The sequence below is a fragment of the Neophocaena asiaeorientalis genome, unplaced genomic scaffold (assembly GCF_003031525.2).
Source record: "Neophocaena asiaeorientalis asiaeorientalis breed wild unplaced genomic scaffold, Neophocaena_asiaeorientalis_V1.1 scaffold150, whole genome shotgun sequence".
Taxonomy (NCBI): Eukaryota; Metazoa; Chordata; class Mammalia; order Artiodactyla; family Phocoenidae; genus Neophocaena; species Neophocaena asiaeorientalis.
The window spans coordinates 23,281,360-23,294,053 of NW_020176571.1; positions in this window are offsets into that span (position 1 = coordinate 23,281,360).

Genomic DNA, 12,694 nt, shown 5'->3' on the forward strand with positions numbered 1-12,694 from the left:
CCACAATACCCACACACAAAATAATAACATGTGATTGTGCATCAAAATCCTTGTTGCATCCTGTTTCATGGAAGCTGGCAGAAACAGAGCCTAGCAGTGTGCCCAGGACAGAAAGGGGCTGCTGTCATACAAGCGGAAGTCTCAGGCTGAAACACTGCAGGTAAGAAGGAGAAGCAAGCAGTCCTGGTGAGGGGACAAGGGCAGAGCCAGTATCCTGACAGCAGCGCCAAGCTTAGCAACAGAGAGATGGTTGAGATGGGCATGGAGCAAATGTTCACAGAATTTATCTCAGGGTGGTGGGGTCAACCCCTGGTGGGGTTTCCTGTGTCAAAATGTATTTGCTAAGTTTTTCAAATGAGAATATTTGACTTTGGTGATTAAAAAAAGAGTTTCTCAAGAGCAATGAAAAAAATAACCAAAATGAAAGCTGCTGGATGCTGCTCCCTGGGCAACCCTGTATTTCGGCTCACACACTGTAACTGCTGCCCCCATGTGCCTTCAAAGTGGCCTCCGTCATCTGACAACCTTCTTTAGGGGCTTGCCAGCTCAGGGTGAGGAGAACTGTCCCCACCGGCCAGCGACACCATCTTACTCTTAGACAATCAACTCCATTATGGCACAAAAATTTTCTGGGGTAAAATTTTGAGGACACAGACCTTGAGATGTGTCTGCAAGTCCCCATCATCTGTAGAACCTTTAAGCTGTTGCCCCTCTGAACAGATACACTGAGCAAAATTGTTTAATGGGAAATACATGAGATCTGGAGGTGGGCAGTTTGGAAGCTGGCTCCATCAATTATTAGCTGCATATTAGTTAATCACTGTGTGTTTCATTTCCCAAATTACTGAATGAGAGTAAGAATCCTACCCTATGCATTGCAAGGATTAGAGGTGAAATTTCAAAGTGCTTAGTACAGTATATGATACATATAAGGTGTTCAACATTAAAAATAGCTGTTATTATTGTTAAATTGGGGAGCTAATCCAACATAGACGAGTGTTTATGCACTTAAGGAACATATCAATTAGCTGGGAGGCAGACAAGTAAGCTAACAATTGCACGTAGTGTAGAAAATGCTCTAACAGAGGTATGTTCTAGGAGCACATCAGATTGCGGGGGGACAGGTTTCCTAAATGAAGTGTTGCTTGAGATGAATCTTGATGGGAAACAGTGTCTACAACAAGGTCAGGCCTAGGGTGATACAGTGAGGCACTTGCCTCAGGCACAAAATTTAAAAGGGGCCAAAATACTCAATAACTAATAGAAATTATATATATATATATATATAGCGTCCCCTGCATCGGCAGATGGACTGTCCACCACTGTGCCACCAGGGAAGCCCAGAGATAATATTTTAATGCAATGCTTTAAAAAGTTGAATTGGCAAACTGCAGCCTGCAGCTTGCCTGCTTATTTGTATGAAGTATTATTGGAACAGGGGCTGCCATTTGGGTGAGGTGAGTAAGGCAGGGTCGTGGAAATGCAGGATCAATTCCTGTCTTTATTTCAAGTTTGAATATTTTGTTTATTGTGGATTTCTTTAGCTATTGCATTAATGTATTATTGATCTTGATAACTGCATTTATTGTCACCTCCTTAGATTTTGTGCCTGAGATGAGTGCCTTACCCTCTGATGAGAAGATATCAAGATGAAGGAGACCCAGCAGTTAAAGGACACATTCCAGGAAGAGAAAAAGCATTTGTGAAGGCCCTAAGGGCAGGCATGGAAGGCTATCCTCACAGCAAATGGCTCCACGGGGCTGGCACCAAGAGGACAGGAGGAAGAACAGCAGGAGAAGTGTCCAGAAAAGCCATGTAAGGCCAGACCTTGAAGAACTGTTATGTACAAGCCTAAAATAATTAAAATTCTAGAGACGCATCAACCATTTTCATTAGCAATGTTTTCCTCAAACATTTTTGTTTGAGGAAAAGTAACTCTTGGAAGAGTCAAGACAGAGGTATTTAAGAGGCTACTGTAATCACAGGCTAGAAAGTATGGTGACATGAACTATGGAGAAGACAGTGGGAGTAGAGCAGGAGGGCCTGGATTGGCAGACATGTAGAAGATGGAGGGAATGCTGAATAAACATTGAAAATAATTAACCTAAATGTTTCTCTCCCTGCTCTGCTAGAAACATGGTGATGCTATTCGCCTAGATCGGTCATACAGGAGAAAGAGTAGGTCTGGGGGAAGATGATGAGGTTAGTGTGGACCCAGGAAATTTGGAGTTTGGGTAGAGGTATACATGAAAGTATCATCACAGGATTGTTACAATCAGGAGGAGAGATTCCAAAAATCCATTGGAACGATAGAGACTATGTGACCAGGCACCAAACTCAGTCCTTTGTTTTGGAGGAGCCAGCTGGGCAATGCAATCAACATGAGGCTGTGGAGATCTGCATCGTACAGGAGTGTGTGAACCTCTGAGCATCCTCCACGCCCAGCGCTCCCCTCAGAGAAAAACTCATCGGTGAGTCGTTGTAAAGTTGCAAAGCCTGTCACTCTAGTCATGACTGAAGGAACCAGGAATTGGTGCCCAGGTCAAAAGCAGCTATGGATTCTAGTGAAGGAGGTCAACTAGCAGAGAAGTGATTTGGTCCCAAAGTCCACTCTTTGTGTGGGAAGGTGATAAAATGCCCTTAGTCCGGGCTTCCCTGGTGGCGCAGTGGTTGAGAGTCCGCCTGCTGTTGCAGAGGACACAGGTTCGTGCCCCGGTCTGGGAAGATCCCACATTCCGCAGAGCGGCTGGGCCCGTGAGCCATGGCCGCTGAGCCTGGGCGTCCGGAGCCTGTGCTCCGCAACGGGAGAGGCCACAACAGTGAGAGGCCCGCATATCGCAAAAAAAAAAAAAAAAAAAAAAAAAAAAGGCCCTTAGTCCAAAAGCAGCAGGGATTCATGGATGCCTGTTCTGAGGTAACAATAAGATGACTGAATCACTTGGGGAGCTGTTGTATCTTGTTTAACAATGAGCTGTTGACAGTTCTCCCTCATACCTGCTGTCAGTACCGTCTGGCCTCGGAGTCCCTGGGATTCAGCCCAAACCTGCAGCAGCTAAGATGGGTTTTGTTGCTTTCTCACTATTTGGTAATCCCTACAAGGCCCTGCCATTTCATATAACGTGAGCAGGTCTTTTCCATACAACGTAAAAGGCTATAGGTGAGGTAAGGCCCGTTTCACTAGGGGAGCCAGTGGGCAAGGTGTCAGAAACCAGAAGCACAGAGCCAAGGAGGTTAGAACATAGACACATTCCAGGAACAAAACTGAATCGTGAGCCAGCACAGGAATCAGGTCCTGCAGACTGACAATGGGGAGCCTAACAATGAGCCCCAACAAAATTCATTCAACAGTGACCTGGACAAATCACTTCTCTGTGCCTCATTTTCCTAATCTGCAAAATGGGGGTAACCTTGGTACCTTTGGCATGGGGCTGTGATGAGGACTAAATGAATTAAATGTGTGATGTCTTTACAACCAGGAAGGTAGTAAACATTATGTAGTTGGCTGTTAAAAATAAACTATTTACTTTTTTAAAAAATTGACTGGTATCAGCCCATTTCTCCCTTCTTAGACGTTTTGTAGCTTATGATACATGTCACAACTAAAGTTAACCAGTTGCCAGATATACACAAGACTAGCAAATTGCTCGATTAAGCTTGGGGTTAAGTTTTCTCAGTTTGGTTTATTTAACAATTTTACTCAGGACTGCTAGGACATACATTCCCCAGTGAATCTGTGGGAATGAGCAGTTGTGTCTACACTGGATATTTAGGGTTTTTTTAGTTTTTTTAGTTTTTTTTTTGTGTGTGGTACGTGGGCCTCTCACTGTTGTGGTCTCTCCCGTTGCAGAGCACAGGCTGCGGACGCGCAGGCTCAGCGGCCATGGCTCACGGGCCCAGCCGCTCCACGGCATGTGGGATCATCCCGGAACGGGGCACGAACCCGTGTCCCCTGCATCGGCAGGCGGACTCTCAACCACTGCGCCACCAGGGAAGCCCGATATTTAGTTTTTAAGGTTACTTGTAGGGAGAAAAATATCATCCTGCTCTGGTGTAGTCCCGAATAAGGTCACCAATCAACAGTAAAAGAACATCTTTCAAAGTGAAGAAACAACTATTAACAAAATCAGTTGCTGTGTATGTCCTTTATTTCCATAGGCTAATTTTCTGTTTGATAATAAACATCAGCTTTGATTTTTTTCTAGAAGTTATGCAATTTCTGATCCTAAAGTAATTCTTCTAATTGATATATATGGAATTTATTTTATACAATTTCAATTGACCAGAAAGAAAAGAAAGAGAAATTTTCATTGAGAAGCTACTGTGGTTTATGTACTATGCTCTTCACTTTTATATACATTTTTCTTATTAAATTCTCATTGCAAGCTTATAAGTTTAGCAGTATCATCCCCACTTAACATGTAATTAAAGAGAGAGAATGAGAGCAAGGGGGAAAACAAAAGCAAGCAAGTAAGAGAGAAGGAGAAAGAGAGAAACTACAAAAGTTTACTTCTCTTATAATATTGAATCCAGAAGATCATATTACATTGTAAATACTTTTTTGCCCACATTTTCATAAATGATGAATTCTACATTAACAATGAAATAATTGAGATAATGCACTGCTTTGTTTTGAATTTTTAATTTCTTTTGATTTCAGGCCCTTGTCTGTTTTTTGGTTTGTTTATTTTTTTCTTTGGGCTGCACCACACGGTTTGTGGGATTTTTTTGTTCCCCAACCAGGGATTGAACAGGGACCCTCAGCAGTGAGAGCTCAGAGTGCTAACCCCATTGGACTGCCAGGGAATTCCCAAGGCCCTTGTCTTCTAAGAACCTCCCAGAGAATATTCACTCTGCTTACCCCTGGTAAATGCCTGATTTGTGATATCTTTCCTTCCCATTAGACTCCCCAAATCTTCCAACAACGAGAGTACAGGACTGCCAAAGAGCAAAGATTTAGTGCTGCGTTTTAATATGACTTAATTCTAACAATTTGGAGTCTGTTGATTTAAGGTTTAATGGAGAGTCTTTCTGGGACATGTGTCTTCTTGTTTAAAAAGACTCAGAACTTTTGACAATGCCACTGTTCTGTTACAACCAGAAATCTCACTGAAGCAACAAAAAGAGGAAAAGGAAAAGTTATCTAATTTCTAACATTTTTCTTTAACTTCCCAGATTTAGTTGAGTGTTACCCTTGTTTTTTAAGGATCTAAGTTTATCAATTGAGAAGAATGTCTCTTTTACCCAGTAAGCTCCATGAAAAAAGTTTCAAAGCTTCTTTGTTCAACAAAGCAAACATGGTGATCAGAAATATTATTAAAATTATTATCCTCTCAACTCATCTTTCTTCTATATTTATTCTTTAGTGTAGCCTTCTAAAAGTACAACAAAATACAAGAATAGCCACTGCAGAAAATTATCAACTGATAAATTACATTTGTTAAGGGATTTTTTGTTTGTTTTGTTTTTGAAATAAAAGTAAATGAAGTCTACTTAACTTGAGCAAAATAATAATTATAAATAACTTTATGGGAATACTGAAATATTTATCAGAATCCAGGAAAGAGTAAAAGGGTCTTGGAAAGTACAGGAATTTAGGAAGCTCTGGGTACCAGTAGCAGAAATTCACGGATTTTCTAGAATGCAGTCTAGAGTTACTGAGCTTCGAGAAACTTTCAGAGCCTGTGCCTTTTCAGTCAACAATTCCAAATTCCTGGAAGGGAAAATCTGATTGATCTAGTTAAGGTCAGGTGATCACCCTTGGATCTGTTCTCTAGAGGGTTCCACATATCACACACATGCACACACACACACACACAAATGTATGCAATGATGTTTCTGTCATGGGGGACCCAACACTCATTAGCGGTAACATAATGCACCATACCGAACAACCACTCTCATGATTAATACCAATCATGTCCCAGGAAACGCTGTCTCTCTTGCCATTTATCTTAAAAACACAACATGACTGCATCTGAATGCCATGAATGTTTGGGGTTGTGCCATTGCTAATGTCAGAGATGGAGGCTGCTTTGGAGCATGAGGAGGATTGGAGTGGCAGAAGCACATAGGTAACAGAAAGGGCAAAATAATTAACCTGAAATCCTGCTTCTCAGATACTATGAATTCAATGAACTCTTGTATGATAAAGTGCTTTTTCCTAGTAGCGCTGAAAGTCAAGTGTCTTGTTTCTCTTTGTGTTGCAATCTGATTCCAAATTAGTGCAGTATTTGAAACAGTTGCTTTTCAGGGCTCAGGACCGTTTTGCCACAGTAAACAATTCATATTACTCTTTAACTTGTATATATGTAGATCTCAATGTAATACGAAGAAACATGTTACCAGCTTGATTTTTTTTTCTTACATTGGCAACTAGAGGAAGCCTGAACACTAGAATTGAAAACAATTGTATTTGTATAAAAATTCTTAATATGATGTTTTAGATTGTTTTCAAAACAATTTAATTTTTATTTAAAACTTTGATATTCAATGATTTAATTTGTAGTTTGACGTTTGGTGTTAATAGATCACTTAAATGTTTTAGTAAACAACATTAAAAATGCTTTTATTATTTTCAAACTTTGCATTTAATTTAATCCCCATTTTTCAAAAATGCAAACTTTATCCCTTTTAAATATAATTTCACTTGATTCTTTAATCAATTTTAATCTAAAATCATAATACAAATTGTGCTATTGTCTTGGTATTAATATTATAATTTGCGATTTCTTTAAATGCAGACAAAAAAATCATTTCTGGGAATAAATAAGAAATAATTTGTGAATTATGTACATTTTTATTACTTACCCTAGCACTGTCAGCCCATCAAATGTACATTCACGTATATGCAATAATTATATTGAGTCATCTTGATACTTTGGCAACTTTGAGTCATAAAAGTCCTGGCTTTACACACATGTCATTATTTTGTCATTTGAAGCTATATTTTTCAAGATAGAAGGTTAGAAGTTATATAACAATGTGTTAGTTTGATTTGTGATTTAAATATCTAGACTGTAGAAGTTAGTCAATATTCAGTCAAACTCCATTTGACTCTTGCAACAGGTCTCTTAATATTAGAGGCAGAGTAGCATTTATGATTTCCTCTTTATAACCTCTCTCTTCTCATTACTTGTTTTCCTCTGTTACTCTCTGATTCTCTAATTACAGAACTGGCTATAAGCCTTGCTAGCAGATTCAGACAAACCATAGGAACAAGATAAAAACCCACAGAATCATGATTCAATATTGGGAGAGACCTGCCCTACTGGTCTCCATGTGTGGTCACATGGAAGCTAAGTTGATTTAAAGTTGCACAGAGACAAAGTACCATGTACATAATTATTTGTTCTTTGAGGTACAGTAATTTTCATACTCTTTCGTCCCATGACATGAAGGCAAATTCCTTCAGTGACCCCATAACCTTTTGATTTTAGTTACTATTACAAAGTCTTTCTCCTAGAATCTAAAGCAATTCCTTTATCTGGGGAGGATAAAATAAAAGATGAGCCACCAATCTCACTTCAAGATTCTACAGTTACACTTTTTTTGTTCATCCCCGGAGTGCATGACTTTCCACACCTATCTTTGATTTCACTTTACAATTGACAACTAAACATACTCATCTTCTTCATACCTGCTGCCAGTCCCCCAGCATTCTCTTTTTCAATCAAGAAACATTACTTTTCAAGCAGTTTTACATTCACAGAAAAATTAAGTGGGAAGTACGGAGATTTCCCATCTACCCCCGGCCCTCACGGATGCACAACCTACCCCACTATCAACATCCTGCATCAGAATGGTACATTTGTTACAATCAATGGACCTACATTGATGCATCATTATCACCCAAAGTCTATAGTTCACATTAGGGCCCACTCTTGGTGTTCTATGTTCTATGGGTTTGGCCAAGTGTATAATGACATGTGTCTACCACTGTAATATCACACATAGTAGCTTCACTCTTCTAAAAATCTTCTGCGCTCATCCCTTTCTCCACACAATGCTTAGGAACCACTGAACTTTTTACTATCTTCACAGATTTACCTTTTCCAGGATGTCATATAGTTGGAATCATATAGTGTATGTAACCTTTTCAAATTGGCTTCTTTCATGAAGTAATATTTATTTGGATTTCTTCTGTGTCTTTCCCTGGCTTGGTATCTCATTTGTTTTTATCACAAAATAGTATTCATTGGTTGATGGAGTGTACAAGTTTATTTATCTATTCAGCTATTGAAGAACATCTTGGTTGCTTCCAGGTTTTAGCAATTAGGAATAAAGCTGCTATAAACATCCATGTTCAGTTTTTGTATGGATATAAGTTTTCAGCTCCTTTGGGTAAATACCAAGGAGCATGATTCCTGGATTGCATGGTAAGAGGGTATTTAGTTTTGTAAGAAACTACCAAACTGTCTTCCAAACTGGCTGTGCCATCTGTTCAGCAATTAATGAGTGTTTCTATTGATCCATATCTTCACCAGCATTTGGTATTGTTAGTATTTTGGCCATTCTAATTGGTGTGCAATGGTATCACATTTTTTTACTTGGGAATTCCCTAAAGACATATGACGTTGAGTATCTTTTTATATGCTTACTTGCTATTTGCATATGTGCTTTGGTGAGGTGGCTGTTTAGGTCTTTGGCTCTTTTTTTAAAAATATATATTTATTTATTTATTTTTATTTTTGGCTGCGTTGGGTCTTCGTTGCTGTGTGCAGGCTTCTCAACGCGGTGGCTTCTCTTGTTGCGGAGCACGGCCTCTAGGCGCATGGGCTTCAGTAGTTGTGGCTCGCAGGCTCTAGAGCACAGGCTCAGTAGTTGTGGCGCATGGGCTTAGTTGCTCCACGGCATGTGGGATCTTCCCGGACCAGGGCTCGAACCTATGTCCCCTGAATTGGCAGGCGGATTCTTAACCACTGAGCCACCAGGGGAGCCCCTTTGGCTCATTTTTTAACTGGGTTGTTCATTTTGTTACTGTTGAGTTTTAAGTGTTCTTTGTATATTTTGGATAACAGTCCTTTACCAGATGTGTCTTTTACAAGTATTTCTCCCAGTCTATGGCTTGACTCCTCATTCTCTTGACATTGTCTTTTGCAAAGCAGAAGTTTAATTTTAATGAAGTCCAGCTTATCAATTATTTCTTTAATGGATTGTGCCTTTGGTGTTGTACCTAAAAAGTCATTGCCAAACCGAAGGTCATCTAGGTTTTTCTCCTATTTATCTTCTAGGAGTTTTATAGTTCTGAATTTTACATTAAGGTCTATAATCCATTTTGAGTTAATTTCCTTGAAGTGAATAATATCTTTGTCTAGATTCTTTTTTTTAATGTCCAGTTGTTCCAGCAACGTTTGTTAAAAAGATTATCTTTGCTCCATTTCCTCTGCTCCTTCGTCAAAGATCAGTTGATTACACTCTGTGTTTATGTGGGTCTATTTCTGGGCTCTCCATTCTGCTCCATTGATCTATCTGTTCATTATTTCACCAATATCACACTGTCTTGATTACTGTGGCATCACAGTCTGTTTTGAAGTTGGATAGTGTCAATCCTCCAACTTTGTTCTTCTCAGTATCGAGTTGGCTTTGGAATCAGTTTGTCAATATCCACAAAAATACTTTGCTGAAATTTTGGTTGAGATTTTGTTGAATATACAATCAAGTTGGAAAAAACTGACACATTGACAATATTGAGTTATCATAATCATGAACATAGAATCTCTCTCCATTTATTTAGTTCTTCTTTAACATCTTTCATCAGAGTTTTGTAGATCATATAGATCTCATACAGATCTTATACATATTTTATTGAATTTATACCTAACTAAGTATTTAATTGGGGAAGGGGGATGCTAATATAAATGGGAAAGTGTTTTTAATTTCAAATTCCACTTGTTCATTGATGCTATGTAAAAAAGGGTTTCACTTTTGCATATTAACCTTGTATCCTGCAACCCTGATCATTTATTTGTTCCAGGAATTTTTTGTTGATTCTTTTGGATTTTCTACCTAGACAATTATGTGTTCTACAAAGACAGTTTTATTTCTTCCTTTTCAATGTGTATACCTTTTATTTCCTTTTCTTGTCTTGTTTCATTAGCTAAGACTTCCAGTACAATGTTAACAGTGGTGAGAGAGGACATCCTTGCCTCTGTTTCTGATCTGGGAGGGAAAGCTTTGAAGTTTTCACCATTAAGTATAATGTTAACTGTAGGTTGTTTGTAGGTGTTCTTTTATCAAGTTGAGGAGGTGTCCCTATATACATAGTTTGCTGAGAGTTTTTTTTAATCATGAATAGATGTTGAATTTTGTCAAATGATTTTTCTGTATCTATTGATATGATTTTTCTTCTTTAGCCTGTTGGTGTGATAGAGTACATTAATTGATTTCTGCATGTTGAACCAGCCTTTCACACCTGGGATAAATCCTACTTGGTTTTATATTGTTGGATTCAACTTGTTAATATTTTATTGAGGATTTTTGCATCTACATTCATGAGGGATACTGGCCTGTGGGGTTGTCTCTTTTTCTTCTTCTTCTACTTCTTCTTCTTCATGTCTTTGCCTTGGTTTTTGGTTGTAGAGTAATGCTGGCCTCAGAAAATGATTAAGGAAATATGCTCTCTACTTTTATCTCCTGGAAGAGATTCTAGAGAATTGGTATAATTTCTCCCTTAAATATTTGGTACAATTCACCTGTGAACCCATCTAAGCCTGGTGATTTCTGTTTTGGAAGGTCATTAATTATTGATTCCATATCTAATATGCCTTTAGATATAGGCATATTCAGATTGCCTATTTTTCTTTGTGAGTTTTGGCTGATTGTGTCTTTCAAGGAACTGGTCCATTTCATCTAGGTTATCAAATTTGTGAGCATAGAGATGTTCATAATATCTTTTTATTATCCTTTTTATGTCCATGAGACCTGCTGTGATGTCCATTTTTTATTTCCAATATTAGTAATTTTTGCCTTCTCTCTTTATTCTTAGTTAACCTGGCTAAAATTTTATCAATTTTATTAATCTTTTCAAAGATTCTTAAAATTTTTCCTATTGATTTTCTGTTTGCAATTTCATTGATTTATGCTTATTTCCTATTATTACTTTTCTCTACTTAATTTGAATTTAATCTACCCTCTTTTTCTAGTTTCCTAAGGGAGAAGCTTAATTCATTTTAGAGCTTTCTTATATTCCAAAAATAGTATTCAATGTTATAAAACCTTCCCTAAGCACTACTTTTGCTGCATCCCACAAATTTTGATAAGATGTATTTTCATTTTCATTTAGTAAAAAAAAATTTTAGTATCTCTTGAAATTTCTTCTTTGACTTACGTGCTATTTAGAAGTGGGTTGTTTAATCTCCAAGTATCTTGAGATTTCTCAGATATCTTTCTGTTATTGATTTCTACTTTAATTCCACTGCTGTATGAGAGCGGAAATTGTATGGTTTCTATTCTTTTAAATTTGTTAAGTATGTTTTATGTCCAAGAATGTGGTCCATCTTGGTGAATGCTACATGTGAGCTTAAGAAGAATATGTATTCTGCTGTTATTGAATGAAGTAGCATGTAGATGTCAATTACTGATTTTCTGCCTACTGTATCTGTCCATATCTGATACAGGGATCTTAAAGTCTCCAACTGTAACAGAGTATTGATCTATTTCTCCATGTAGTACTACCAGGATTCACCTCAAGTGTTTTGACACTCTGTTGTTAGATTACTATGTCTTCTTAGAAGATTGACCCTAAGAGTTAAAGATTACTTTGCCTTCTTCAGATATTCTTCTCTTTACCTTTAACTAATGCCCCTCTTTACCCCTAATAACTTCCCTTGCTCTGAAGTCTGATTAACCTGAAATTAATACAGATAATTCTATGTTCTTTTGTTTAGTGTTAATATGGTATATCTTTCTCCATCCCTTTACTTTTCATCTCTATGTGTCTCTATATTCAAAGTGTCTAAATCCAGTACACAACATATAGTTGGATCTTGTTTTTTTGATCCACTCTGACAATATTTTAATTAGGTATTTATACCATTGACATTTAAGGGGACTCTTGATATAACTGGTTTAATATCTCCTATGTTTGTGACTGTTTATTATTTGTTACACTTCTTTTTTGTTCCTATTTTTAGCTTTGGCAATTTCTCTGACTTTCATGGGGTTTTTTTTCCTTTTTTTAAAACATCTTTATTGGAGTATAATTGCTTTACAAAATATCCCACCTTACCCTTCCTCCCCACAGTGTCCTCAAGTCAATTTTCCACATCTATATCTTAATTCCTGTCCTGCCCCTAGAGTCCTCAAAAACTTTTTTTTTTTTTTTTTATAGAGCTGCAATGAACATTGTGCTACATAACTCTATTTCAATTATGGTTTTCATAGGATATATGCCCAGTAATGGGATTGCTGGGTCGTATGGTAGCTATATTTTTAATTTCTTAAGGAACCTCCATACTGTTCTCCATAGTGGTTGTATTAGTTTAGTTTCCCACCAACAGTGCAAGAGGGTTCCCTTTTCGCCACTTCCTCTCCAGCATTTATTGTTTCTAGATTTTTTTTCTTTTTTTTTTTTTTTGCGGTACACAGGCCTCTCTTGTGGTCTCTCCCGCCATGGAGCACAGGCTCCGGACACGCAGGCCCAGTGGCCATGGCTCACAGGCCCAGCCACTCCGCGGCATGTGGGATCTTCCCAGAC